The sequence below is a fragment of the Argopecten irradians genome, chromosome 15, assembly GCF_041381155.1.
Source record: "Argopecten irradians isolate NY chromosome 15, Ai_NY, whole genome shotgun sequence".
Taxonomy (NCBI): domain Eukaryota; kingdom Metazoa; phylum Mollusca; class Bivalvia; order Pectinida; family Pectinidae; genus Argopecten; species Argopecten irradians.
In genome coordinates, this window is record NC_091148.1 from 30,630,192 (window position 1) to 30,636,565 (window position 6,374).

The following is a 6,374-nucleotide window of genomic DNA, read 5'->3' on the forward strand; positions in this document are numbered from 1 at the left end:
TGATACTTATCGGATTCCGAGTAGATATCACATACAGGTATACATAATTGTTTTCTATAAATTTATAGGTCTGTAAGACAATGATACTTATCGGATTCCGAGTAGATATCTCATACAGGTATACATAATTGTTTTCTATAAATTTATAGGTCTGTAAGACAATGATACTTATCGGATTCCGAGTAGATATCACATACAGGTATACATAATTGTTTTCTATAAATTTATAGGTCTGTAAGACAATGATACTTATCGGATTCCGAGTAGATATCACATACAGGTATACATAATTGTTTTCTATAAAACTATTCCGCCTTTACATGTTATAGAGTGTACCTTGCGGGTAGGTATCAATTGTTACGTCATTATTTTGTGCGCGCAATCCACGTCGTTTTCTCCGAAACGTATGACGTTACGCTCGCAAACACACAATCAATACCTACCCGCAAGTGCAGATAACTCTGTAATATACAGATTCGGTTAATGTTAATAGGTAAAGATGACCATGTTCAATGTTAATGCGATTACTAAACAGGATTATTAGACTTGCGCTAAAATAACATATACGAGTACAGTAAACATGTCCAACGCTTCTATACATCATAAATTGGGATATTTTTGATGTGGTCATATTTTGACTCATTTGGTTTTTGGCTCGAAACAGACAAAATTTAACACGCCAAAATTTAGTTACCTATTTATTTGTTTGTATGTAACGATCAATTAATCTACATGCCATTTCTTCTTCTTTATTTTACGAGACTCCGTCAAAAAAGATGATTACGTCCCTGTGATCTGTAGGGGTGCAAGGATGTGAAGGGATTAAATTTGTGGTATGAGTAAGGTCTGGTATCGACGGTGTTAACGTGTGACAAGCGTCGGTTGATTATACAGGAAATGAAAACGGAGAATATTGAAATCAAAACAAAGATTATATTTATTCACAAGTGGAATATACGACATATGCGATAAATTTATACAAAAGAGTCATAAACCCTCGCTAACACGCACACACTCAACCAGCTTCCCTAAAATGTCCTGATAATGTAGCCTCACACAAAGTTCCAGTGACAAATAGCTGACAACTAGCTATTGAGGAATAATCACTCAATCCAGAGCCTCTGCAGTATGCAGTCCAGAGTTGAGGAAGATGAACACCATCCATCCAGTTCAATCCAGAGCCCATAGAGTAATAGCTAACTCCATTCACGAGTGTCCAAGACACGACAGGTATTTAAGTTACGTTGTTCACAAACAACCTTCGCTGTTTAGTTTATTGAAACAAAAGGATTGGGCACAAGTTATTTCAACTTATATCAAGCCCTCTCCAACAATATTGCATATATACATAATCAACATTTGAAGATGGCAGACTTAAAATATTTTTCAGAAACGAAATCTCATGCATACTCAAAATCAATATAAACATAGAATTAACGTAGTAGTTTTAAACATACAAAGTTCATTTCCATTTTTTCTTACAAACCCCATGACGGATAGAGAGAGAGGGGGAGAGATAGAGAGAGAGAGAGAGAAAGAGAGAGAGGGAGATTAAAATCTTTTTGTATCAATAATGTATTTTTGAGTTTCATTAATAATAAATTCATTTTCGTTATATGTTAAGTTAGAATCACCGAACAACAAGGTTTGTAGGCTGAGTGGTATATAATCGTTTAAATTTCTGTAAAGCTCTATACGTTGCCGAGCATATAAGTTGCAATTAGAAAAATAATGATATGTGTCTTCACATTCAAATCCACATGCACAGCTTTGGTCGTCAGAAAAATTTACTCTGAACAGGTCATATTTTAGGATACTTGATTTATTTCTTAGTCTGCAGTGCATGATATTAGTTTTCCGGTCACCAAGGAGAAAAGATTCTCTTCGCTGTAAGACCACCCTAGCTCACCACAGCTGATCTTGACCAAGATGGAGAATACATATATGTTCCCTGTCGGTCCAGTTGCTTGGGATGTTGCAGGGATATCTAAAGCCTGGTCATGGCTGTTGGTTCCGTGGGCTTGCTTCCAACTCCCATTATGTGAAGCTACAAGTAATTTATTAATAATTAGTATTTCCATTATTCACACAAACCCCATATATTACCAATACATAATCCTATATAGAACTGAAATTACACTTATTTAACTAATTATTTTACTAATAAGATGTAAACCAATTACTAAATATCATATATTAATATTATACAATGATAAACAATAATGTGCGGCCCCAACATGAACAAAAATACTATAAACATGTATAACACTCAGGGTTGCTCTCATCGGCTTCCATACATTTTGCACCCGCGCGCGCACACATTACGCTTTACCGTAATAACAATAGAACTGGGCTTCCGTAGTTTTATAATCAAGTGAAATCCGTGACATATAGTGATGAATTGCATATATAGTTACCAAACACATGCATTAATTAAGTATACTATGTTAATATATATGATACATAAGAAATATGCCATGGAATAACATAAATACAACATATTTCAATCTACTCGGTAAACAATAGTCACGGTCGACTGGAGAACTGGAGCGCACAGATACCTAGATTGTCTGACACGATAATATCAGGTACAATACAATAATACCAACTAAAACAGAATAGAAGTAAGGTAGAAAGAGTACTTACCACAGTCTGATGTCTGTGCCTGGCTCACAAGTTATGTAATATCCGATAAATCATATCAGGCACGCGGACAAAGAAACATGTCTGTCACTACATAGCACCAGCCATGAACACCTACCCGTGACGTAGTTTCCGCCTAACGGTACTTACCTATTTAAAACCCCAACTTACCGTGTTATTTCAAATACAACAGATACAACAAAATAACAACATAATAAGTACATACACAGTCCTAATTATACATGCTTCCGTGACATACGGCAACAATATTGTGCATCGTTTTGCAGAAAAGTATTAATCTTGCGTGTAGCCGTCGTGTTTGTAATGTTAGCAAGTTGAGTTGATTTATCATGTTTGTAACTGAACTGGTGTCGTGATATTTGTTGTGAACGTATCCTGCTGCTCTGCGTTGTGGTCTATTAAATTTGGTGTGTGTTGCGGGGATCCCATATGGAAGAGCAGTATTCCAGTTAGGGTCGGACTTGTGCTTTGTATGCGTGTGCTTTTATATGTGGTGAATTATTTTTTAAGTTGCGCTTTAGATACCCTAGTGATCTGTTTGCGTTTGCGGTGATATTATTTATGTGCATGCCCCATTTTAGGTTTTTTGGTAGTGATAGTCCTAAATATTTACTTGAGTTCACTTGATCGAGTGTGTGATTGTGGAGCGTGTAGTTGTGATGTATTTTGTTGCGTTTTGGTGTAACACTGATTATGTTGCATTTGATGTTGCATCTGGATGGAATTTCATTAGCCAGTCTGTTTCCCATTGTGCTGCTGCGTCCAATTTTTTCTGTAGTTTTATTGTGTCGTCTTTGTTGTTTATTGTTTTGTATATAATACTGTCGTCGGCGAATAATCTTAGTGTGCATGTATTGATGGAAATCGTTAATGTATAAGAGAAACAGAATTGGGCCCAAACATGTTCCTTGAGGGATTCCTGAAGTTACTTGTATTTTATTTGATTGTTTTCCCTCAAGTACTACTGTTTGGGTGCGTTGTGAGAGAAAGTCTGTGATCCATTTGTGTGTGTTGCCAGTTATGTCGTAGTATTTTAATTTGTATTGTAGGCGTCTGTATGGGCCTTTGTCAAAGTATGGAATTATAAGTCATTTTATTTATCCGATGTTGAAAAATACACAGTGCAAATTAATTTGATTTTAGACGTTTGCATAGTGTGATTACCCACATATTTAAAATAGCTGTGACGAGGCGTCCGATTCAAACCGCCTGCGTCAAGGAGGTGCACACGACGAACAGTTTCTTCAACTATATGATCACTTGAGTTCTACTTTGATCGGGTCCACGTTTTAATAACTTAAATACACGGATATTTATCATGGTTACATGTTATTATTTAGGGATTTTGGAGATTTTCAAATGAATTTATACATCGGCCGAGAAACACAAATTAAACACAGGTGATCACACACTGTACCGTGTATGTTACCCTACCGCCCTCAGAATGTTAGCATACAATTTCATCGATGTTTCAATCACTTCAATAAATCCTACATATATCGATTATAAGTATAGTAAAAGCTACAACTGTAGGATTCAGTTTCATCAATGTTTTGAAGCATCCAAACTTAGTGTAAGGCACAGTCTCCATCGATAACTGTAGTTAGTGTAACAGACAGGACTTGTCAGTCACGGGACTCCCCTGATCCCAAGCAAATATGGCTCACAGAAAACCAGTTTATGAAACTAAGGCATATCTTCAATTTGATATGATTGAAAACGAAACAAATACAAAGTTATCTATGCGGTAGAGCGACGGACCAGTAAGTCCGGGGTCGCGGGTTCGAGCCCGGCTGGCGGAACACTACTCTCGCCCAGTTACAACTTTATATCTAATACTGCCACTACTACGACAAGGTAAATGTAATGACTCGATATGTATGTTTTTGTAAAGTCGTATTAGGCCAAACAAACGCCCCTTGTACATGTATTAGATACTGGTAAACATAACAGCATTGTTATTTGGCGACAGAAATGTTTGTTATTTGGCGACAGAAATGTACCGAACCCTTTAACCCTTTAGACCTTACTAAACTAAAATGTACATTTTTTTGTATATCCCCCCTCCAAAAAAAATAATAATAAAAATAAAAAAATATATAAATAATACAATAATCTAGTGCTCAACAGTAATACCTAAAGTTAGGCCTGATGCATACACACTTTTTATATCAACTTACTTATGTTCAAGTATACCTAAGTATTGGTTTATTAGAATACAGACTATGTCACTAGTTTAAACTGTGTCTAAAGCCTTAAAAACGTAGAATATATGGGAAAGGAGATAATCGGCTAAAACATCTGGCTATAGTTTTAGTATAGAATTAACTGAAATCAAACATTGACATATCAGGCGACATTAAAACATAGAGACAATATACATATATATATGGATGCAAGTTTCACTCAGCAATCTAACAAGTATGGCTATTGAGTCATATGATTAATAGAAATGTATTAATAGAATCTGATATAGTTACAAAATGCGAGCAGACAGAAAAAACAGGAATATACTACAAGTGTATTAACTCACATAATATAATCTATACAGAAGCAAGCTTTACTTTCAACTCTGCGTCTCTCTAAAACAAAGAAGATAGTATGAACTCTGTACACACCTGGAGTGTATGGTATAAACATTCACATAAAATATGTGTTTATCAAGGAAAACTAATATGTGTCGTGTAACCTGATATTTATAGTCGAGGTAATGGCATATAAATCGGCAATGAAAGTAACAATATAGCAATGAATTCGTTTCTCATTTTGAAACGCTCCCCTGTAAAATGAAATAACGACTTTAATGCTAGGTGTAGAAGCTAGTTAATGATCATTTATTGTATTCCACGATGGTTAACAGATTTGTTTCAGTCTGTTGGAATAAAAACACCCCTAGAAATATAGAATGTGTTCATAGATACTGTAGTGAACGTATTAGCCTCTGGGCCTTCCCATACACACTTTGTTCATATAAGGTACACGGTCCTATTTTACTTTAGCGTTATGTTTGGTATCCGACTGATTTATGTTGTTTATATTTACATGAATTTTAATCATTATGAGCTTGTATTGGGGTTTTAGAAGATTACAGGTTGATGGTACTGTTTTCGGTGTTCTGGTAAATGTGCGTAAATTGTAGTTTTATGAGTGATATGAGCATCTTTACACTGATTTTAACAAACTTAATACATTTGTTTATTCAACAGGTAATACTGACAACTAAAGTGACAATGTAGTATAAAGTACAATAATTTGCACATTATTTGGAAACAATACAATTCTAATAGAAAATAGATAAGTTTGTTTTACTGTGATATGCCAAACAAGACCAATGTTGTGAAATGCATGTGAAATGTTCAAACGCGCGTACTGTCCGCCATTACACATAGTGGTCGGGTGTCTTGTATGACGAACCCTGGCCCTTGCCAGTGTAGTAAAGAAAGTTTTTTTGGAACTATTCAAATCGCTCTTACAGTAGTGTATTTACCTTATTAGATGCATGTTATTGTCTTAATATAATTTCATCAACTCCTCAGTGCTTATGTATTGCATTTGTGTAACATGCGTGACTTTGGCTTACGTATTGATATAGCATAATCGTATTGATCAACGATTTGGAATTTCAACGGTATCAATCAAAAGACTTAAAACAATGTCATGAAATTTGTCAATGTTTCTTCTTATATGTTTCATAAGGATTGTTGAACAAT

At 35.2% G+C, this 6,374-nt stretch overlaps 1 long non-coding RNA gene across 1 annotated transcript; it reads right to left on the reverse strand.

Annotated features, from left to right (window-relative positions):
* Positions 1–913: 913 nt before the first annotated feature.
* LOC138309445 (uncharacterized) lies at positions 914–2,747 on the reverse strand. Its single transcript, XR_011206275.1, has 2 exons — positions 2,647–2,747; positions 914–2,047 (listed from the first exon to the last, which is right to left on the reverse strand). It is a non-coding gene; the product is annotated as an uncharacterized lncRNA (long non-coding RNA).
* Between the last annotated feature and the right edge of the window lie 3,627 nt (positions 2,748–6,374).